The sequence below is a fragment of the Hydra vulgaris genome, chromosome 09 (assembly GCF_038396675.1).
Source record: "Hydra vulgaris chromosome 09, alternate assembly HydraT2T_AEP".
In the NCBI taxonomy this organism is placed as follows: Eukaryota; Metazoa; Cnidaria; class Hydrozoa; order Anthoathecata; family Hydridae; genus Hydra; species Hydra vulgaris.
The window spans coordinates 8662805-8688480 of record NC_088928.1 but is presented as its reverse complement, the minus strand read 5'-3'; the positions used below and the strand labels follow the sequence as shown (position 1 = coordinate 8688480).

General features: G+C 26.5%; 1 protein-coding gene across 1 annotated transcript in view; it reads left to right on the top strand.

Annotated features, from left to right (window-relative positions):
• The first annotated feature begins 23255 nt into the window (after positions 1–23255).
• The window catches only part of LOC136084538 (sec1 family domain-containing protein 1-like), a 52073-nt gene continuing 49652 nt past the window's right edge, over positions 23256–25676 (top strand). Inside the window, exon 1 of the mRNA XM_065804653.1 lies at positions 23256–23355. The gene's annotated coding sequence lies outside the window, so the exon portion shown is untranslated. The remainder of the gene's footprint in view (positions 23356–25676) is intronic.

Below are 25676 nucleotides of genomic sequence, written 5' to 3'. Positions count from 1 at the left end.
TTTAACTATTTCAATAAAGCTATTATAACTTGAAAGCAGTTCATTAGAAGAAGAGTAAATATAGTTGTAAAACGAATGTTTAAAAACTGTTGTAAAACCTGCACTAGAAAGCCAAGACTACACCCTACTGATTGTTTTGAACTTTACCATACAAAGACTGTCTTTAAAATAGAATAATAGTGTAAAATAGAATATCCAAAGACATAATTGTAATTTGCTTGTGAATAAAAACAAGCGTTTACATATTTCTGTTTTTTCTTTCTTGTTTAGTGCTTGCACTTTTATAGTGTTTTTGGCGGATTAAAAATTAAACAATTTAGTGCTAAACTCAAAATCTATTTTTTATGTAAAGTAAAGAGAAGCCATGAGTCAAATATAAATTTACTTTTATATTTAAGGTCAATACTTGAAAAAATAAATTTGTACCTGATAGGCAAAAAAAATATTTTTTCTAAAGACCTCAAAGGGTTAACGAGGCCAAAAATATAAATCTAAAAGTTTTAAATACTACATGAAATAAATCTTAATCTTAACATGGTAAGAAGATCCTGTGCTTATGGATGTAAATTTGGTTATGATACTGATCTTGATTTAAAATCTAAATAAACGCGCGTTTTTTTTAAAAAAAAAATTAAAAGTACTTAAATACTACAAAACTTTCGTTTTGTAGTATTTTAAAAGTATAGATTTGTCAAAGTTTGAAAAGTAGTAAATATGGAATGTCCAGTTGTTGGTTTACACAAACGAGGCATACTTAAACCAAAAATTGGTTATTTTGAAAAAATTTGTTAACCTCATTAGTTGATGAAATCCGTTAAAGGTTCTTCTCCTACCCTATTCTACCAATATGCTTTTATACAAATGTTAAAATGTCTTTAAAACAAATGTAGTAGAATTTAGTGAGCACATTTAATTTAAAATTTATCATGTGAATTATATTTTGCTTGGAAAGCTCCAATCAAATTCTATTAAGCAATAGTTTGGGGGAAACTATTACATTTAAGTCAAGCAAGTTTTGGGGTGCTAAAATCAGAATAAAAAGTTCTTGCAAATGTTAAAGAATCTTGTCAAATGATTTACAAAATATGTTAGATTTATTAAATATAGATGCTTATCAGTCGAATGAAGATGATTTTATGAAGCTCTAAAATCTAATTTTAATGATGATTACCTCTATTAATCTACTAAAAATGATTATTGTTAATTTTATGAATATTTTTGCAAGTTATTGTTTTTCAAAGCTCCAATTAATGTTTTGGTTGTAATAATCTATTTTAAAAATTTTGTAGATATTTGTTCTGATGAACATTGGAAAATTGTTTAATGGCATTAAGAAAAAAGATCTAATACAACCAACTGATAGCAAATAAAATAGCCAATATAGCAAATAATGAAGAAGGTATCGTATAGTATATAAGTTTAAATGACATTTATATGTTGTTTTATGATTGTTTTATAAATATATTGGTTTTAACAAGAAATTAGAAGGTACTATATTTTTAAATTCTAAGTGAAATGTTAAACTTAGTTTGGGCTAATTGTGCCCAATATATTAATTTGAGAAATTTTAAAATTGCCTCTTATTGTAAAACAAATATTAGTTTAATAATCCCCCTTACCATCAGTGCTCCAAATAACGCACTAAAGTTATGGTGGTGATTTATTTTAAAATTTTTATTTGTGGACTTTTGCCCCTTCAAAAGGCTTCAAAGGCCGCAGGCAAACAACGCTTGTCTTTCTTGAAGTTCTTAGAGACAAGCGATTTCTTTTCATGAAATCCTTGTCATTACCATCTAACTTAAGAGTCGCATTAAACCGATGAGCAATACCATTTGTTTCTGCATATTGATAAGCAAGACGACGGAGCGATTTTAAGGTTAAACCATAAAATCTGGCATCCAAAGCTTTCCAGTGTTCAACAATTTCGCGTTCCAGGTGATCTGAAAATAAAAAAACAAAATAATTAAAACAACAACGAACAACATCCAAAAAAGCAAAAATGTAACAATTTTTTTCTGTGGGGCAAAGATCCTATACGCGAATCTTTCCCCCATGATCATTTGCTAGTTTTATCAATAAATAATATAAAACTCACAATGTTTTTTAACTTGAAATATTTACAAAGATAATTTATAATAAGTATTAAAACTAAATTTAAATCATATCAAGAACAACTGAAAAATATCTAGATATTGACTAATTTCTATAAAAATTATATAAAAGTTAATAAATCATAACTTATTTCATGTTGTCTAAAAAGCTCGCACGAGAAAACTGATAATTCATCAAGTAGTGATATTCAAACATGAGAAATACCTAAAAGTATCAGTTTCGCCAACCTATAAAGTTTTATCTAATTAAAGCTCTGCGGATCTTTACCTCCTGCGGATCTTTACCCCCACCTACCCTAATCTTTGTTAAAAGTTTATAAAAAATCAATAAATCAATATATACAATAAATTAAAATAAAAACTTGAGTTTAGTTTAGACTAAATGATGAAAGATTATTTTTAAAATAATTTCTCCCTTTAAACTTTAAATGTGTTTTGAATGAGAATGTGATTATTGTTGCATAGGATATGTACTTATCATCAGCTATTTCCAATACTTACCACCATCAACTTTTAACATGTACTTACTAAAGCTATTCAGAATTTTTTTAAATACATATCATTTTCCGATGACAATCCTAACAATTTTTGAGAAATAACAATTACTACAACTTACATGTTTAATGAGAAGTTTTATTTTCATTTTTATTGGTTGTCGATTTCAATTAAAAAAGGCTTGACATGAGTAAATTGATCCTTGAAATCGAGGAGTGTAATATGTTTCTGTTGATGTCATGTGGTATAAAATGTTTCTTGTGATTACGATGGAAAAAAATTCATTTTGTTTTATTAATGTTAAGAGAAAGTTAATTTGTCTTAAACCAACCAGAAGCTCTTCTTTATTCATATTATAAAATAGTAATGTGATATTATTATGATATAAGAATAATTTAGTGTCGTGTGCAAACATTATCGTCATTAACTTTGAGGCATTGTGATTGTTAATATAAACTGGAAGAGAAATAACGAAGTTTATAGAGCAAGATAACAATTGAAAGACAACTTAAAAGATTGCAAAGTATATGACTCATGGAAAATCGGCTCGTGAAAAGCTATCAATGTTTGTAAAGATAAAGACAGCGATTTGGCCACGAGAATCGCTAGCATTTTCAAGTTAGCGAAAAGTTAGCGAAAGCTATCAATTATTTGTAAAGATAAAGACAGCGATTTGGCCCCGAGGACAGCTAGCTTAATAAGCTAAATACCCACTAGCAATTGTTGCTAGCGTCATACCGAAATAAAATTGCTGTCTAAAAAATTTTTATATGTAGCTATCAACCAGCTATAGAAATGTAGATTTTTATAGCTAGTTACAAAGCTACGATATGTAGCTAGCGACAAATTACTCCAAAATCGCAATTTTTAAAGTTCAATTATTCTCATAATTATAATAGACTTAACACTTAAAATCGATTTTTTAAAGATGTTAAGGATGTTAAAAAGAAAATAAAATAAGAAAAAATTGCTTGAAAATTGCTATAAAGCTAGCTAGTCGTTCCGCGGTGATCTTACTTGTTAAATGCTCATATCGCGGCGAAAAGACCGTAAGAACTTCTAAGAGCACCTCATTAAACACACAAAAAAAAATGTGTATACTTTTTATGCTGATGAAATTTTTCTAGATCAACATATTGATAACAATGTGTTCTAACTTTGAAATATGAGACAAACTATAATTAAATCTCAATAAAGATGTTTAAAAAAATGCATAAGTGCTTCGAAACATGAGCTTTACAACTTTTCTGGTATATTAGATATCTGTGATAACAAGTGTGAGCTATTTCTTTTTTTTTAGCCGTTCTCACTCTCTTCAATACAGCTAAGGTTTACTTTGTATTTGCTTCTAATTTACTGTACATGACTTAAAAAACAGTGTTGCAGCATCAACACTGTGGCTAAACTAATTAAAGTAAAACGTTTTTAGACAATGGTAGGATTCATTTTTGGAAAAACTGAGTAGATTGAAATCTGCTTCTTAGAGATATCTTTATCTTATCAACCTTACTTGTTACTTCACTGCCTTGAATTTGAAAGCTCTTCATTTCTGATAATTTTTTTTCTAGGCGGTAGAACTACTATTTTCCTACTTCTGTCTTTAAAAACATATTGCTAGTTGTAAATTGTCGGCATCTTCCTTTTTTGAAGATTGGATTGTTTCTACAGCATTGTCTGCCGAAAGTCTTAGAGCGCCATCATTCATTACCGTACTTTATCGTTCATCACAAAGTTTCATCATGTTTTCTTTAAACTGATCTTGACTTGTTTTCTCTTGGATTTTTTATTTTTATTTGACGCTGACCTTTCTTTATATAAAAGCACAACTTTGTTATGAGTATTCTGTCTTGGCATAGCTTTTAGTAAAACTTAGTTATAAACGGTTTTTGCTTTTTTTCACGACTTCAAAAGCAACTATATTATGATGTTATTTGCAATCGCAAATTGTAAATAATATCATAATATAGATACCGCAATATTTAAATATTGATTTATACTTTACAATAATTACATATTTTACTAAACATTTGTTAAAAATAAAAATCTTAATGAGAATTAAGATTAAAAAAGATATATTTTTTACTCTTAAATTAACCTTTACGTTTTTAATAGTGATCTGAAATAAAACAATATCCTAGTTAAAGTTTTTGTGTATAATAACTTATATTGTATAAAAATTTTGTTGAAAAAAACACACTTTATAATAAAAAACACTATGCATTTTTGGATGTATTGAGATGGTTACATTTTCTTAAATGTGTTGTAGAGAAGCCTACCGAGTGTAATTAAAGTTAAAAGCATGTACGCTTATACAAGTTGATGACTGTGTTTTCATTTCCAATAATGTTTTTTATGAACCGCATCTGGATTAAGGTTAGCATGCAAGAAGCGAACTTGAAATTTGAAGTCATACTCCAATTCTGAAATTTGACTTGAGCAAATGCAAAGAGCAAACTTGAACTCAAGTCTAACTTAAAAAACAGACATTTTTCAAGTTAGACTAGAAAAGCCTACTTGAAAAAGTAGGTTAAGACTTGAAAAGTCTACTTGAACCAGCAAAAATCTTTTCTGAATGCAAGAAGTGAACTTAAAATTTCAAGTTATACTTCAAATCTGAGGTCTGAATTAAATGCAATGCAAGAAATAAACTGGAAATAAACTCGTTCTAGAAAAATCAGATTTCAAGTCGTTTTTTGAAGTTCGGTAAAACCAGCCTTGAAAGCAAACATATAATAAAAAAAAACAATCGCCATTATTATTTTGTAAATATGTGGTAAAAAGTTATATAGAATTAATGTCGGTTTACTCACTTCGTAAGTGAGTTACTAATGAATCATTATTTTTATACTATATAAAAATTTCACCAGCACAACAACTGTCAATTGTATGTCGGTTTTATGCAACTGGTTCATTACAGGTGAGAAAGTATTTATATTATCACTATAATTATATTATCATAACTATAGTTATACCAAATTAAATATATATATATGTATATATATATATATATATATATATATATATATATATATATATATATATATATATATATATATGTATATATATATATATATACATACATATATATATATAATTTAGTAGAAACGCTTATCTAATATTTTCTTCGACAGGGTTTTTCTCTTTCTGTAAGTTCATCAGGTACATGATGATGATGAAACTATAAAAAGAGAACTAGCCTGTAAAAGATTTTTACTTATTTATTATTGCTCTGTTTTTTAAAACATTAAGCACTCTATTTGTAGATAAACTGACAATATATATATATATATATATACATATATATATATATATATATATATATATATATATATATATATATATATATATATATATATATATATATATATGTATATATATGTATATATATATATATATATATATATATATATACTCACGCACACATATATATATATATATATATATATATATATATATATATATATATATATATATATATATATATATATATATATATATATATATATATATATATATATATATATATATATATATATATACACACATATATATATATAATAATATTATAAGTATCGTTTACATTTATAAAATTATTAGTAATACAATTATATATGTATATATATACATATATATATATATATATATATATATATATATATATATATATATATATATATATATATATATATATATATATATATATATATATATGCGTATGAGTGTGTTTGTATGTTTGTGTGTTTGTGTGTGTGTGTGTGTGTGTGTGTGTGTATGTGTGTGTGCGTGTAAAATATTATAGAGAATATATATCATCTATTGCTTCTTTTTATGAAATTAAAGTTTTTATTTTTTTATCCTATGACAATATCCTATAACAAGTACTGAGGGAGAATATGCAAAATTGTATCGAGACAGGATAGGATAATTTTCCTCGAACTGTCAAGTAGTTTAAGGTTCTTCATAAGAAATTTTGTCTACTTGTATTCAATCGATTAGATGTGTTCAAGGATCACGAGATTTTACCAACTCAGCCATTAAAAAGGGGTTTTAGAAGCTAATCAACACGTCCATGTTATAGCGGAAAACACCCCATATTATCAGCAAAGGTGTGACAGTGGAATGCTAAAGCACCCGTGGCGCAATGGTAGCGTTATTTCCTCAGAAACGTAGATCCGTTGTTCAAACCCCACCTCTGGGCAAGTTTTGCGACATTGGTTGGGAAGGAGGCGTGAACTTCATACTAAATGCTCTTCCGCAGTGCTATGTGATAAGACCGCAAGGACTTCTTGGGGCACCTAAAAATTATAGAAAAAAAATGTTGTTTTGGAATTTATTTGCGATATCCCTATACAAATAAAACCAATAAATCTTATACACATTATTGTATTTTGCTTTAATTTACAAAGTTGCCTTTTGACAAAATGATCTTTAGGTATACAATTAAATGTAAAACTATAATTTAAAAAAATGGTTTCAAAACAACTACGAAAGGTTTGGTTGGAGAAATTAAAATAGTGACTTGATTCTTTTTATAAATATTGAACTTATTAAAGAATAAAAATAAAAATAATCGAAAGGTATCAACAAAGAAAATCTTTTTATTGATAAAGTAAATGAAGAACACAATCTAAAAATAGAAGTATTATCTTCTTAAATAAATATAACATTCAAAAACAAAGAAATGCTCAAATAAAATAATTCTTAAAACTGTATTTATTAAAATCAACGTATTAATATGTAACATTGTCAAGATTTTTTGTAAATTTTTATTTTAATGTCATAATACTTTTGCTGCTTTTTTGACTTTTCTGGTACCTTTTTTTGACTTTTCTGGTTTTCTGATAAGATCAGAAGACCTTACTTCAAATATGAACTTCATTGAATCATTTGGTCATTAGGTATATAATAATATTGATACTGTATAATACTATATGTAAAGAGCATGTAAGAAAGCTAAGTTTGTTTTGTATCAATAGTATCCTAAAAATGTAAAATTAACTTTTAAGTTTTTTGAAACTTGCAAAATGTTGTCTCTAGTTAGGATATTAGAGTTTGATTAGGTCAGTTTCACCAATCTTCTTTTCCTCTCTTTTACTAAAATTCGAAAAATAAATAGATTTATTTAGCCGAAATTTATTGTTTATATTATAAACTTTATAAATGCAAAAAACTTTTTCTCTAATTCATATACTGAACCAAACGGACACACTCTTCCTGTCACTTCAATGATACAAGTCAGTTCAATCTGAGGAGCAATTTTTTGCAAAGCATCCTTATTTGACATAAGTTAAGTTAAGTTATAAGAGGTTAGCTATCTCAAAGACCATAAAATGTTTGGATCCGCCCCTGATCTATACAGATTTTGATCCCATCGTTCTAATGCTGACTTGTTAACCGTTAGAACAAAAAAAGGTACTGTTGAACATTAGATGAAACCAAACTTGTGTTAACCATTTTTGTTTTTTGATTTTGTCCTCTGTCCCTATAATTATTCATCCTGCTTTTGTATAACTGTAGCTATAGTTTTCAATTAACTTTCTGCAAACTCCCAACGTAGGTAATGTTTGCTTACAGCCTTGTTGGAGTTAAAATTTATTTTTAATAAAAATTTTAACAAGAAAAATGAATAATATAAACCTTGTGTTTGACATATATGTTTGGCGGTTATATGCAAATTGCATATAACTGCATAGCATATATTCCTTTTGAATGTTAAGCAGCTGTTACATCGTAGATAGAGCCATGGACTAAATAGAAGGTGACTTAAGCATGTTCATCTAAATTCAGTTTTTTTATTAAATTACCAAGTTTTAAAAAACAAAAAAAATACGAGAGTTAAGTTTATTGTTTTTTGTAACACCTTTTAATTTATTTTTGTAAGCTAATACTTTAAAGTATAAAACTCAAAAATATTATTTAAAGATATATATTTAATTTGCTTTATTTAAAAGGTCTTTTTAAAAAGGTCTTTTTTTCAAATTTCCTCTTCAAATATTCTGCCGCTATTAGTTGCAAAGTTTTTTTTTCCAATTCCGCCTTGAAATCAATGACTTTTAAATTTTCAGGTTTAACTTTCTCAAACATTTGCTCAAGCTTTTTTTTGAAGTCTAACTTGACAAAGTCAGACTTCAAGGTTCAAGTCGAACTTCACTCAAGTTTGTTTCTTGCATTTCACCCATAAGTAATACGTATGCAAAACATTTAATACTCACTGACTAGGATAAATAAACAGATTCTTAAAATGAATATTGAAAACATTCTTTTTTTTCACTTTAACTAGAAAAAAATTTTATTTTTATTATTATTATATAATCCTATGACAATAATGTAACTAATTTATTTTTAACAATCCAAATATACGCTCTTGTTCTATAGTAGCCCAAAATCTTTTTTTCTTATCAAATTTAATTTAACGGGTGATGCGGAAGTTATCGGACAAATCCTAATTTCATTATTTGAGCATAATAATTAGTTTTTGTGGTTTTATGCGTAGGCATAAACGTTCTATAAAATATAAACTTTATTATTTGAAACACAATTTTTTAAAATGAGGTTAAATGCAGCTGAACGAGAATATTTTCGAAAGCGACTAAAAATGTTTTTTGTAAACAAACCTAAAATAAGAAAAATTGTAAATCATTTTGAAAAGGAAGGATTTGCTCGAAGTACAATATATGATAACCTAAAAAGACTTGAAACTGTTCAATCGTTTTCTGATAGAAAACATCCTGGACTAGAGAAAAGAAAGCCGAATTAACGAGACTTGTCAACAATCGAAAAAGAGACAGTCAGAGAAAAATAGGTATTAAATTCCGTGTAAATCAATCGACAATTGGTCGTCAGTTAAAAAAAATGAATATTAAATATAAAAAACGTGAAAAGATTCCAAAATACACTATAGAACAACAACTAAAGGCAAAGAAAAGAAGCAGGAAACTAGTTAACCAACTCTATAACACAAAATCGCTTCTAGCCATCGATGACGAAAAATACTTTTATTTTTCAGGGGACAACATGCCTGGAAATTCTGGATACTACACAAACAACAAAAAGACATGCCCAGAAAGTGTTCGTATTATAGGAAAAGAGAAATTTCCTAAAAATTTATTAATGTGGATAGCCATATCTGACCGTGGTATGTTCGAGCCATTGTTTCGCACTTCCAAGGCTGAGCGATCAATTCATCAATCTATATTAATGAATGTTTATGAAAAACGACTTCTTCCATTTATTTACAAGTATCATGGAAACTTTAACTATTTATTTTGGCCAGATTTAGCAAGTTCTCATTATTCTAAAGATTCTCTAAATTGGATGGACCAATATGTCTATTACGTTGATAAAGAATCCAATCCCCCCAAATGTGCCTCAAGCACAACCAATTGAAAATTTTGGGGACATTTGGCACAGAAGGTTTACGAGGGAGATTGGCAAGCTTCAACAGAGCAAGTTTTGATTGATTGCATTAAACTAAAACTACAAGAAATTGATTTAAACATTTTACAGTCGCATATGAAAGGCGTCAGAGCAAAATTGAGATCAATTGCAGATGGAGGTGTTTTATTATATAAAAAATAATATATTTTTATTAAAAGATAAATACTTTATTTAAAAAGAATATAATAGTAGTTTGTTTTTTTATTTATAAATAAGTTATTGACTTTTTTATTTTGTCCGATAACTTCCGCATCATCCGTTACTTAAACGTTGTTTACCTTCTGAGACAGGTAATGGCATTGCGTTAAAAAACTTGAATTAGTGTGCACGTAGATTGGAAAATAGGCTATAGACCTTTGAGTATATTTGTTTCGACAAAACCTGAAGTGTTTCCACAAGTGTTTTTTCTTCTGTTTCACAAGCGAGTTATTGGCTCATCACGGGTCGATATTTTGGTCAAAGATAAAGCAACGGCTTTAGAGTGGCAGTAATTTCCCTTGGTTGTTTTGCAATTAGTTTTATTGCGCAATCTGAGCTGACCGTTTAGAGTTTGAAAGCTTGTAAGGTAAGATCTTTCATCAAGCGTAACTTCAGCTGAAAACAAAAAGATCTAATTTTTCATTTATTTATTACAATAATCAGTAAAACTTATACGTACAAAGTTTAATATTTATATATGAAAGCAACTCCTGGGTTTTCATTGCTGACGGTTGGAACTGCTCCAGCCAAAGTAGCATATTAAACAAACTTTTTAAAAGAGTTTACTGTAGCTTTATTAACTACAACCTTTTGTAAAAAAAGTGCTGACATTCTGGATAACCTTGATTTAATTGGGGAATGAATTATTTTATCTTATTTTATTTTATTTTTTTTTTCGTAAGTTTTTGTTTACATTTGACGTAATATATATAAATTACATATTTTTTTTCAAATACAAACAAGGCTTCTAAAAGAAGATCAAATGATCTTATCGTCAGAAGCCTTTTACAAAACAGAGTACATAAAGTATTATAAAAACGCCTTTTTACAATAAGAGAACGTAAAAAATTAACATAAAAATATTAAAATAGTACTTAGATAAATAGAAACAAATTGTCAACAAGTATAAAACAAAGATTGAGCATACATTTCAAAATTATTATTATTATTATAATTATTATCTTAAATTATATGCTGAGCTTAATGGTCAAGGTTGTAGATGTAGAATAAAAGTTTAACCTATTGTAAATGATACGCAGTTTTGTATTCCCGTATGAGGTCACAACAAGCTCTCTGCTCTTCAAGTGTAGACAAAATGAGTAATTTTTGATTGTATCTAAAATATTTAATTGATAGTATCGCGCGTTGTTGGACAAGTTTGACTCAAACGTGTTTGAGTAGAACATCTAAAGTTTTTTGCACAACCAGGCTTGTGCAAAAAACTCAAAATGTGATTTAATGCACAGCTGGCACAGTTTTTTCTATAGTTGGAAAGCTCCGAAACCAAAATAACTTCTTGAGACAAGCAAGCATTTGTTTATCACCCCAAGCTGCTGTTTCTACTTGTACTTTGACTTTGCCCAACGGGTATTTGTTTTTGAAAGTTACGTTCTAAATATCCTTTAAACGTTTTTTAAACGTCTTATAAACATTCTTTACGTAAGAATGTTTAGACTCTTTTGAACGTCTTCTAAATATTCTTTACGTAAGAATGTTAAGAAGACGTTTAAAAGACATTTAAAATACATTTAGATCGTAACTTTTAAAAACAAATGCCCGCTGGGTGAAGTTGTTGTACAATAATACTCCAAAGTCTCGCTCAATGCATGTTGAAGCTAGACTGCGCTCGTTACCATCAATGTTAGCGTATAATTTGTTATAGTTGTAAATGCAGTCTAGTAAGTTATTGCTGAAGAACACAAATAGAAGTTGCAAATAGAAGAACACAAATAGAAGTGATGCAAAAACTGATCCTTTAGGAACACCACATGTCACCTTTTTCTCGGACATTCAATTTCTAATTACTACTAATTGTTATCTAGTAGCTGACCTCAAATATCATTAGTTTAAACTTAATGAAAAAGTCTTTGTGTGACACTGTGTTGATTGCTTTGGCAAAGAGGGTAAAACATTTAGGTGTCCACAGTAAATTGGTTCCGTTAAAATGTTGCGGAACTCACTAAGATTTTTAAGGTAGCTTTTTTGATGCACTAATCCATTTTAAGAAACTAGATTGTGCAAAGTGTTTTATAACTATCTATGATCATTCTCTCCGTTACCCTGCATGAAATAGAGTTAAAAGACGCCATCTTGTAGCTATCAGTCTTGATTTTGTTTTCTTTTTTGAGGGTAGGTTTTTTGATTTGCGCGATTTGCGTTATGCTGATCAATTTAGTTTTTTTTTTTAATTTTGCTATCGCAGTTAAATTTTCTTTCAGAACTATTATTAAAATATTTATGAATTTCTTTTTGTGAAATAAACTGACAAAGTAAGGACAATTTGCTGGTCCTTACTTTGATCCTGATGTACAGGACCTCTTCAGAGAAAATGGATGGCTTTCTAAACAAATGTTTTTTTTAAAACTTAAACTTTTTCTTGTAAGAATTCACCTATCAGTGTATAAAATCAGTGGTATTACACATTAGTGCATTAAAAAAAGGATAAATCAACATAACACACATTGTTTTCACTAAAAAAATATTTTTAGAATGACTTCTAGACTCTTTAACCATAAAAGATTTTGTTCGGATAAAATGTTTAGCTCAGTTTTGTCGATATAAAGTATTAAGCGAGTTAAAATGTATTTTTTTAGTTAGTCCCCACCAACCAACAAAAAAGATTAGTTATTTAAAACTATAAGTCTTTGGTAATACAAATAAAGCAAATTTAGTTGCTATCCTCATCACCAATTAAAATTTATTTTATAATAAGCGAAAGTAATCTAAAAGTTCCAAAATGGTCTTTTTTAGATTCACTATTAGTGGTAGTAAAAAGGTTTTGAAAATTATATTAAAAAAAGAAAAGTTTCTTGAAATATTAAAAAAACCTGACGCAAAAAAAATTATAACATCTAGAGCTCTTGTTTGGACATAATACGCTGATAAAATCATGCTTATTCCTAAGAATTAGAATAATTTGTAAATTGCCTTAATTACACCGAGATGTTACGTTGAAGGGGTTACAAAAATTTTATGGTTTAATGATCCAGCAAAAAACAAAAGGATTTTTATTAAAAAACTTATGATATATATATATATATATAATAAATATATATATATATACATATATATATATATATATATATATATATATATATATATATATATATATATATATATATATATATATATATATATATATATAACTTATGATATATATATATATATATATAATATATATATATATATATATATATATATATATATATATATATATATATATATATAAGAATATACATATATATACATATATATATACAGGCCCGTAGGAACAAAAATTATGATGGGGGGCGGGGGGAGGGGTAATACTACTGGGTTGGTCAAATAGAATTAGGTCAAAAATTTGTCAAAGGAACTTACGCCGAAAATACGGATAATAAATTAGGTCTTTTCTATCCTTTTTTCTACGGGCCGGATATATATATATATATATATATATATATATATATATATATATATATATATATATGTATATATATACATATATATATATATATATATATATATATATATATATATATATATATATATATATATATATATATATATATATATATATATATATATATATATATATATATATATATTACTCAAGGATCTTTTCCAGATAGTTTGAAAATTGCAAAAATAACTCCAATCTTTAAAACAGGTGATCATACCAATTTAACAAACTATCGTCCTTTCTCAGTTCTAACAGTCTTTTCAAAAATATTAGAAAGAATAATGTATAACAGAATATACACTTATCTTGTTGATAACAAACTCCTCTATAAAAATCAATTTGGTTTTCAAAAAAACAATTCTACTAAACACGCTATTCTTCAACAACGCTAATATTGTGAAAATTTTTTCAAAAGGAGCAAAATAATATGCTGGTTTTGAAAATAGTATTTGCTTTTATTTAAAAATAAAGGAATAAAAGATTGTCATTTTTTTCTATAAAAACCCACGTTTTTAACAAATCAAGGTATGTTAAAGTATATTTTTGCAAATATTTTTTTTACAAAACTTTTTTATTTAATAAAATTGTTATTTATAGAACATGCACTTTTTATTAATTTTTTTGAGTCCAAGATTGATTAGGTTTAGAAAAAAAACTTCAAAAATATTAGGACCTGTCAAGAATTTTTAGATTTATATACTGCATCTATTGCTATTGCCAATCTATCTTTATTTGTAACTGTTAAGCAATTATTTTCTTTAAAGGATTCACTTTCAATTCCAATATTGACATCTTCACTGAATAATCTATTAAATAAGTCTTTTTTATATTAAATTTATATTATATTAAATTTATATTATATTAAATAAGTTATTTGCATAACGAATAATTGCAGCTTTTGAAGATGAAAGTATCTAAGGAGTAGCAGTTAAATGTAAATCGCGCGTTTGGAGGTATTTGATCAAAGTCACAAGATCTTGATTTCTTCGCTCTTTAACGCAAAGAGACAGAGCTAGCATTATCTCCTCTGAAATCGCATCATTGTTGTTATGCAGGGAATCAAACAAAAAATTTAAAATTGCATCAGCTGTTAGCGAATTTGCATCATGTTTACCTTATGCTTCTGCAGCTATTTTGATTGATTGAAGAGCGGTGGAAACATTTTTTAAAACTGAGACATAAATATCGTTAAATAACTCAAGGGAGTTTAACTTATTTAATGCTTTTTTTCTCTGCGTCCATCACTTTTAAAGATCTTTTAACCATTGTCACAAAGCTATTCATCTGGTCTGGCAATCTAGCAGTAAATTGAGTTCAATTCTGTGCTCTACTTTTACATAGTCTTGTAAAATCGACTTTCTTTTAGGCAAATCTTTAAAAAACTTAACTATTTTGCCACTCATTTGTAAAGCCACATTTATCTCTTTCACATATTTGCGGTTCGAAATTGTTTAGATTATCATTTTCAGATTCTCTAGAGGTATCACTGGAAAATCTAGATTCATTTTCTAAAGAATTAATTTGACAAACATTAAATTTTCATTTCTTTTATAAATTCATTACAGCCAAGTGTATGCCGTGGTTATAACATAATTGGTGTATAAAACCAGATCTACCAAATTTGATCATTACTGCAGCAGCATCAGTGGTTGATGCAACAATTCAAAGAGATAATTGCAAACTCTGATAGTTTCTCTTTAACTAGGTCAATTTTTACATCAGGTGTACAGTTTCCATGAATTTTAACATGTCCTATATTAATAAATAACTTATTGAAATGAATATTGATATTCAAATATCTTCGATTGCATAGGCTTGTCTATTCATTAAACGTTGGACTAAATTTTCAACCTTTTTTTTTATATGATTTAATTTTAACAATAAATTCATGGAAAGAACCCTCTAAATAGGTCTATCCATAATGGTCGTAATGTCAGAAGCATATCTACAACATATTTTAATCTAGTTCTATTTAACAGGCTTTTAACGTCAATATTGCTCCAAAAACTTATTAATGTTATATTGGTGACAGGCATGCTCAATTTACTAATATTGATGGCGCAATTTTTTTTTAACACTTTTAAATTCATAAAATAAATATATCCAATATACATGCAAAATTTTCAGATATTTGTATTCCAACCAATCACTACCTTCACAAATACGAGTTTTCCATTAACTGTAAATACGCAATTACAAACAAATTATTGCTAAAAATTATGAATATTCTAGTTGTTTTACCATGGGTCCCAAAATTCAGCCTTGTTCTTAGAAGAGACTTTTTTTAAAGTTGGTGTTAAAACAGTCTTTCATTATAATAATACCTTGATCAATATACTTTGCCGTAATATGTCTAAACTGCCTCCTAATAGTCATCCAGGAGTGTACCAGCTTGATTGCACATGTGGTGCATGTTATATTGGTAAAACAAGAAAAAAGATTTCCACTTGATTTCAAGAACATAAAAATAATGTACAAAAGCCAACTGGGGTACATCTGGAATAGTAGAACATTAACAACATTGTAATGGTAAAATAAACTAGGAGAACCCTAAAATGCTTTCTGTTATTTCAAACAACTACACAAAAAAAAATTTGTGAGGCCATCGAAATACAAAGTGTGCAATGTTTAAAATCTAAGGAAAATGTTTTAAATTGTGACAGTGACAATTTGGTGATGACTCACCACTGAAAACCACTTTTTGTAAAATTAACAAATGTTGAATATCTGGTGTTGCAATGACATTATTTTCTTACATTCATTATAATTTTTTTAAAACATTTTTTTTTTAAACGTTTTTATTTGTTTGGTAATAGCTCTCGCTATATGAGTTGAAATATCATGTAAAAAAGGAAATAAATGGTATGATACCATATATGATGTTTTAATGCTTATAGCATTATTACACATACTATCAAAGATGTTACTTAAACTATATATATATATATATATATATATATATATATATATATATATATATATATATATATATATATATATATATATATATATATATATATATATATATATATATATATATATTATATATATATATATATATATATATATATATATATATATATATATATATATATATATATATATATATATATATATCAACCCCTAACTGGTTGTCAGAAAGTTTTTCCGTATTTTGTTGACAAAAAGTAAAAATTAAAATGCAAGACTGGAATTTTTTTTTTATTACTTGGAAGACTGCCTGCCCCAACCAAACCCTTAGTTGATGTAGCAGCACTTGCTTGCGAGTCAGGCTATAAGATAGTTGATGTAGCAGCACTCTGTTTGTGTTTGTGTTTTTAATAATATAAACAATGTTTATATTATTAAAAACATTCACTCTGTGAATGTTTTTAATAATATAAACATTGTTTATATTATTAAAAACATTCAAAATGTTTTAAAAACATCCAAAATGTTTTTAAAAACGTTCTGGTCAATTAATTTGCGTTTTTGCGGTTTTTTTAAAAAACAATTAATTTGTAATTAAATTAATGGTTTTAACATTCTGACAACATGCAAATGTTGGACGAAAGTCAAAAGTAATTAAAAGTGACATTTTTGTTGCCATAAGAATCATTTTTTTCCTTCCGTACTCCCAAATGCAACAATCTCTCTCTCTCTCTCTCTCTCTCTCTCTCTCTCTCTCTCTCTCTCTCTCTCTCTCTCTCTCTCTCTCTCTCTCTCTCTCTCTCTCTCTATATATATATATATATATATATATATATATATATATATATATATATACATATATATATATATATATATATATATATATATATATATATATATATATATATATACATATATATATATATATATATATATATATATATATATATATTTATGTTAGTGATGTACCGATTGCACTTTTTTGGTCAATGCCGATACCAATGTCGATGAATGGGAAAAAGGTGATACCGATACCAATGAATTAACTAATTAATAAAATTTTGAAAAAATAAAAACATGCAAGTTTAAATAATGTAATCTTTTTCATGGAATCAATACTGGTAAACAAATACTTGGACCCAAATCAGAGTCAAACCATTATTTTAAAAGATATTAGAAAAACTCAGTTAAAAAAATATTCATTTTCCAGTTTTTTTTACTATAAAAAGAAAACATGCAAGATAATCAAAACAATTTTAGAGGAATGCTTTTGGTTTCAATTTTAAACAGAAAATGGTACTATCATAAGCAGTTTGCTTAGAATTCTTTATTAATTTATTAGTAATTTAGATATCTAAGCTGCAATCATATTTTGTTAAGGTATCTAAATTATTTTTATATAATTAAGTTGTTTTTAGAATAATTTTATTTTGTGATGTTTGATCCCCACCACCTCTCTAATAGTACCAGGCTCAACTTGTTTCTCCGTGCAGCGGCCTCGTTCTTCAAGGTTTGTACTTTGGAGTTATAAAGTTGAGAAAGGGTTGTAACCATAACTTGAGTAGCCTTTTCTACTGGAGTAACCTTTATGGCATTGGGGAGATGAATTGAAATAAAATATATATATAGAAATATAGTAAGCTGTACTTGAACACATAGATAACAATGTTTAAATAGGTTACTTTTAAGTATAACAAATAGAACAACACAAAATAAATTGTTTACTTTTAAGTAAAATGAATAGAACAACACAAAATAAAATTATCCTAAAAACAACATTTTGGTAATACTTTTATATACCATAAGTACATTCAGCTGTTAAATTAAAGCTGGTAAACATCACCTTAAGAATAAACAATAATGTAATGTCTGTAAACAAAGTTAAAATAAACAATTTATCATAAAAATTCTAAGTAATGCATAAAGTTTAGTTTATTTATTATTTTAATATTATCATAATGCAGGATAAAAATATTAAAATGCCTTCAGTTGGAAATTGGGTTAATTAATAAAAAAAAGGCTGATGCCAATACCGATTCTGATTGTACAAAAAGTGGTCGATTAAGCCCATGTCAATGCCAATTAATCGGTACATCACTAATACATGGCTCAATTTAACGGTCGGACATTGCCACTTCCCCTTCCCTTGGATTGTTTTTGAGATCTAATTTATGAGGGCAACCAACCCACAGTGGGCCAGTGACTGGACAAAAGTATAAAAACCAAAATCAGAATTTTGATGTCTAAATGGTTTCAATTCATTATAAAGATATTATAAAACAATTTAAAACCGTTTATATACACTTAAAGTTTTAGTGAATATAATAATGCTGTGGTTGAAGTAGACACGAATGTAAGTTAGAAAAAATATTATAAAGAGAAAAATGTTGTTTAAAAAATAGATAGAAATAAATAATATTTACATAGAATATTGCGCTTTTTAAAATATTATATTATAACTCTATTTATTATCTAAATTTTAAAAGTTGTTAGACTAAAATTGGTAAGTATTTATTTTACGTATTTATAGCAATTTTAAATATGCCTAAAATGTTATATTTTAATGTCCAGCTTTTGCTTTTAATTGACAAATTTTTTTTTATTGCTACATCTTGCATTTATTCTCAGATATTTTAAAGCTTATATATGTTTGCTTTAATAATTTTATAAATCTGGCTGCCACTAGGCGCCACTTTGGTTTTCTTTTATGTTTGAACTCTTTTACCTAACAAAAAATCTGTAATTGTGCTCAAAAATTTTTATTTGCACAAAATTTTAAAAGATGCGGAAAACATATAATACGGTCTTACTCATACTAAACGTATTACTGAACAATAATATATACATATATATATATATATATATATATATATATATATATATATATATATATATATATATATATATATATATATATATATATATATATATTTATATAAATTATGTCAATGTATTCTACAAATAGAGTGCTCAATGTTCTTAAAGAACAGAGCAATAATAAATTAGTAAAATCACTTATTTAACTTTTATCATCGACAGCTTGAAACAAGCTGTCAAAGATAAAAGTTAGATAAGTATTTTTACTAATTTATAAATATATATATGTATATATATCCTAATTTAAATTTTGTTCTTATTAATTTAGGGCTTGTTAAACTAAATGGATTTAATAATCTATTTTGGTTGGTTTGGTTGTGGCGACTCATTTTAGATATTGAAATGCTGTTTTTATTAAGGCTTAATGAGTGTCACAAGAAACAAAATTCACTAATTTAGTTGACTTAACAGTCTGTCAATACATGAAAAAGAAGACAGTATACTTGTATATGACTTTATTAAAGAGCAAGATTTGGAGTTTCAAAGCGAAAAGTTTGAGAGTCAATTTCATTTAATTATTTTGATTATGGTAAGAAATTGATTCAAAGTAAACTAACTGGTGCAAAATTTATTGAAAAGAATTCAGCTTGGCTTGAAAATGATTTTAATACCACATTAATGAAGGATAGTAAAAATAAGCAACTCGGCAGACCTACATTATCATTTTAAGAATCATCACCAAAAACAAGGAAAAGAAAAGTTGTAACTTTGTCAGCTTCAAATTCTTGTGAGTTATTGTTTGCTAAGCTTGTACTACTTGTAGCATACATTGTCAAAGATTTTGGTGATTGTGAATGCGTGGCAACAATATAACCATACAAATTTTAAAAATTATGTAGACGCTCGTTAAATCTGCTAATTAGAAAAACTAATTAATTATGCTAGAATATAATTTTTTTTTACAGGAAAACAAGTTTATCTAGCAACGTGTAATAGCATATGTAATAACACTAGTTAATCATATTAAACTTAAATAAGTTTTGCTTTTCACGAGCAAGGATCTCATAATAAAACACGTTGTAAATAGTGTACATAGCACAAATAAAACATATGCAACTAATTAAAGTTAGTTGCTGCTAAGCAAAATTAGGTATTCATAACAACTAAATAAAAAATATATTCACTTTTTTAAAAAGCGCGACCTCATATTGGTACTTATGTAAAATTTGGTAAACTTGTAAAAATATCTGCAAATACCAAAACTAGATTTTTACTATCTGAAATTTAGTATCCATAGCAACAAATTAAAAAAATATTATCTTCATAAGAAGCGTAAACATCATATTATTACTCATCCTAATTTTAGTCAATATAGCCCTAATATTAAATTAGCTTTTAATTTTGTCCAGTAAAAGTGAATTCTGGCCCACTGTGTAACCATTGTTCATTTTTACTAAAAAAATCAATAATGGTTTGTTGCCCTCCTCTAGCAAGTCTCAAGAATGGTCTGAGGGGCGGCAATGTCTGATTGGTAAATAAAGCCCTGCTAATATATATATATACATATATATATATATATATATATATATATATATATATATATATATATATATATATATATATATATATATGTATATATATATATATATATATATATATATAAATATATATATATATCGTCAATTTTTAGCCAATGATTATTGTTGTAGACACATGAAAGTTTATTTAAAATATACCTTGAGTACTCAAATTAGTTTATTTAAGTCATTTTTATGCTTCCGAAAGTTATGGTTTTTTTCCTTGTTGCATGATAAAAAATTGTAAAATTTTATTTTAACTATGAATTTATTTGCATAATTGGAATTAATTTAGCGTGAAAATGGAGCTAACATGTTTAAATTGTTGTTGGTCAGATTTTATACTTTAAAAAGAATATGTATTTCAAGGAAATAATGAATGAACTTTTGCGATTTTTATGTAACGTAAGTTAACAAAAACATGATTAAGTTTTGTTTTTTCTGAAATTAAGTAAAAAAACTCAAGTTTTTTAATAATATATGTGAAAGAATATTAAATGTTACGTTTTTAAAATAAATTATGTCATTAAGTAATTCTTGTTGGTTTGACAAGGTTTTAACTTTTTATATTAAGAGAATTTAGAAAAAAAATCTTTTATTTCTTTTTTAATGTTAATTAAAATTATTTATATTGTTTCTTTTATTTGTTTATGTATTCTTATTTTGGTTGACATAAATATACATAGATAAATAAAAATAAGAATTATATAAATATTTTTATTTAGACAAAAAGAAAAGAATAATATGCTATTCTCCTAATATAAAAAAAAAATCAGTTAAAACCTTTTTTCTTTTTCTTTTAGTAAAACAAATTGTTTGTAAAACCAATTAAAGGGGTCATCCTCAAAGCACGTCATCCTATATTTGTCAATTCTTCACCCCTTCCTTCCTTTCACAAACAATCACATATATCTTCTCCATCCTAAACTGTAATAGCAGTTTTTAAGTCAAAAATATTTTAGAAGATTTAAATGCAAACAGTTTGAAATATTTTAAAAATTCAACCTAATGAAAATAAGGCAATACACATCGTAAGAAGAGTAAGTAAAAACTTCGACAAAGTGAAGATTTTCTCATTTGACTCAAATAAGTATTAATAAAGTTGTAATACTAAAATAATTTTTTAAAGTTGGTCTTGGTCTTGCGGAAAAACTGTTTTCGATTTGATAACTATCATTAATGTTATGAAAATCGTTCAGGAAGAGTGCCAACAGTTTTTTAAAATTTTCTTTGTTAATTATTTTTAATGAATGAGTTCGATACTTTTGCAATTCTTTTGTTACGCAACTCGAACTCTTAATTATAGATATAAAATATCCACGATCAAAATCGCTCGGTAACGTAAGTGATGTAACGTAAGTTAAATACATAATATCAAAAAAACAAGTTTATTTTCCTTAGCCTGTCACCTCTGATAAACTTTTATATATTTTTTATATTGGTATAGAATTCTTAACATCTTGTTAAGAATTCTATTCCAATTTAAAAGTAATAAATTGGTATAGAATTCTTAACAACTGTTTAGTTTCAAATACAAACCGCTTTACTGATTCGCAGAAATCTGTCCTAAAAGTTGAAGCAATTTTTACCTTGTTTTTTGTGTAATGTAAGTTAAGTGGCATTTTCAGCAATAAGTTCGCCCTCTTTCAGCCAAACTCAAAACTTTTTAGCTTATTTTATTCTTTAGACTAACAGCTTTTATACAAAAATGCTAAAAGTTTAATATATATTTTAATATTTGATAAAGTTGTTGCACGTGTAATGTAAGTTAAAAATGGAAATGCCCATATATTCCTGATCCATTCTTCCTACAGAACCTACAAATGGAGAAACACCTAATAACTCTTTACTTAAATAATGATTATCAGTGGCCTTATTGAAAGTGAGTTTAAAATAAATAAAGAAATAAAGAAATTTACAATTGTTTCATAATTATTTGTATACATTGATATGGTTAAAACTTATACTTACTTTTTTTTTAAATGTTAATGTTAAAATGTTTAAAAATACTAAATTTATTAATGCGCTATTATATATTTAATTTGCTAAAAGTTGAGTTAAATATATTCAAATAATTAAAATATAACATGGCATAATACAGTACCACATAGATAAATAACAATAGAACAAATATATAAAATAACGTGCAACATAAACTAGTATTTTTACTGTTTTTTTTTAAATTAAAATATAAATAGACAACCATTGATATATTTGAAAAATGTAAAAAATAACCAATGAAAATGGTTTTCATTAAATTATTTTTTTAATGGCTTTAGGTGTTAGTTTATGATCAGTTTTGTCAAGATATTATTTCACCTTTGCTTACTCTCAACGAACTTAGAGAACTTGGTGTTACATTACATTTGTAAGTGATTTTTTATGCTTTTTTTTTCAAGTTTTTTTTACATATTTTTACAAACAATGTTGCTAAACTAACTTTAGATTGAAAAAAATTAACTGAAAAAAGTAACTGAAAAACTTTTTGTCAATATAATTATGTTCCAAAAATTTTTAACGTTACACCCTGATAAAATATGACATTTTACAAAAAAAAAAAAAAAACTGTTATTATATAAAATGCACACAGTTTCATGATGTAATATTTTAGCAAAGGTGGGCACCCGATAATTTTTTCTTAATCCGATAATCGATAGTCCGATAGTTTATTTTCTTAATCCGATAATCGATAGTCCGATAATTTTCCAGATTCACCGGTCCGATAATCGATAGTCCGATAGTCCGATAGCTCAAAAAAAAGACCAATCCGATAATTTTAAGTCCGATAATTTCCCAGATTTACCGGTCCGATAATTTAAGTCCGATAATCTTAGTTAAAAAAATTAATTGATGAAATTATCTCTTCTCTTGAAAGATCTTGTGTATTAATGTTAAAAAATTCCAGAATAAAATAATTTCCTCTGAGGTTTTTTTTTAACATGTTGACCTCCAAAATGCATGTTCCGATCATAATTATCTCAAAATATCAAAAACATAAATAACTAAATGCATCTTATAGTTTATCTTGTCACCCAAAGCAGTATGCCATGGTGGTATATAGAAAAATTGCTGTCCAGCATATAAAAAAAATAACAACAAAAATTTTTGCATTAGAAAATTTCGACAAAAAAGAGAATGGTAATTTTTCCAACAAATTTTAGAAAGTTGTAAAAAGAAAACGTACAAAAAATTTATTTTAAGAAAGCAAGGGAAGGTTACCCTTGATAAAAACAAGTTTTTCAAAGTTGTCGGCTGTCAGGTTCGACCGCTTAGGCCTCAAGATATCTGAACCACTACTGAACAGCCTCTCCACAGCTGCGGAGGAGGGGAGGGGGTGTTGTACTTGAGGAACATACCCAACCAGGCAACTCTGTGGAGCAGGGGGAACTGGTCATAAGAGACACGTAGTTTACTGTTCACTCTGATTCTGTTCCACTCATCGTAAGCTTTTTCAATGTCCTCCTCAAGGAGTTACTATTATAAATTGTTCAAATTACGCGCCACCTGTCCAAGAATGCCGCGGAAGGCTGTCTAAATGTCGTCTTTTTCGTGAAAAATACTCCAATTTTGAAATTCAAAATATTAAATATATGAACATTTTAAAAAATAGAAGTCAGATAGTTTTGAGTCTGTCCGATAATTTAGTCCGATAGTTTTGAGTCGGTCCGATAATTTAGTCCGATAGTTTAAAAAAAAATTTTATTACGATAATTTTTCTTTGATCCGATAATTATCGCTTTATCGGAAGTTCAACTTTGCCGGTCCGATAATCGATAGTCCGATAGTTAGGTTAGTCCGATAATCGATAATTTTTTCTTAATCCGATAATTATCGATTATCGATTATCGGAACTTTTATCGGAAGTGCCCACCTTTGTATTTTAGATTTTAATTTTTTTCATTATTGTATATCAAAATAACACTCGTTTTTCCTGCAGGAGTCATGATAATAATCTTTAGATAATCTTGTTATAAAGCTTTATGCTGCACACATTTTATATACAAAATATCGATTTGCGTACATGTTCAGCAATTTTATGTTTTGTCAAAACTTTAATCTTTTGGAATGTTTAAATTATCTTTTGATATGGTTTATGTGATATTTATTCATAAAATATTAAATTGTAATAGAAACATTAGCCACAATTGTAAAATAATTAGTTTTTTTGTTAAAGAATCAGATTGTTTAATAATATTTATTTTTTTAATTAAATATTTTAAATATGATTTTGAAAATTAAAATTTTAAATTTAGTTTTTAAGGAATTTAAAATAATTAGTAAAATGTAGAACATAAAATTTATTGTCATAAGCAGTTTTAAAATTTTTTGTTTCTTATCAATATCATGTAAACTTCTTATGACCTAATTTTATTTATGAACATAAATTATAAATATCTTACTAGTAACTGATAAAATCTATTTATAAATTGTTTCTTAACTTTATTAAAAGTTGTTCATTAAATACTTAAAAAATAAATAACTAAATTGCGATAAAGCAAAGATTGTAATCTTATGTAGAAGATTGTTTAAAAAAAATAAATTATAAGCAAATATAATCTTTTTCAAATACCGAATTAAGATTTCATCAGTAGTTTTTTTATAGTTGTATTGTCTAAATAATTATTATTGTGGTCTTAATTAAGTTCAATTAAAATGCAGTACTTTAAAATATGCTAATGACACAAATTA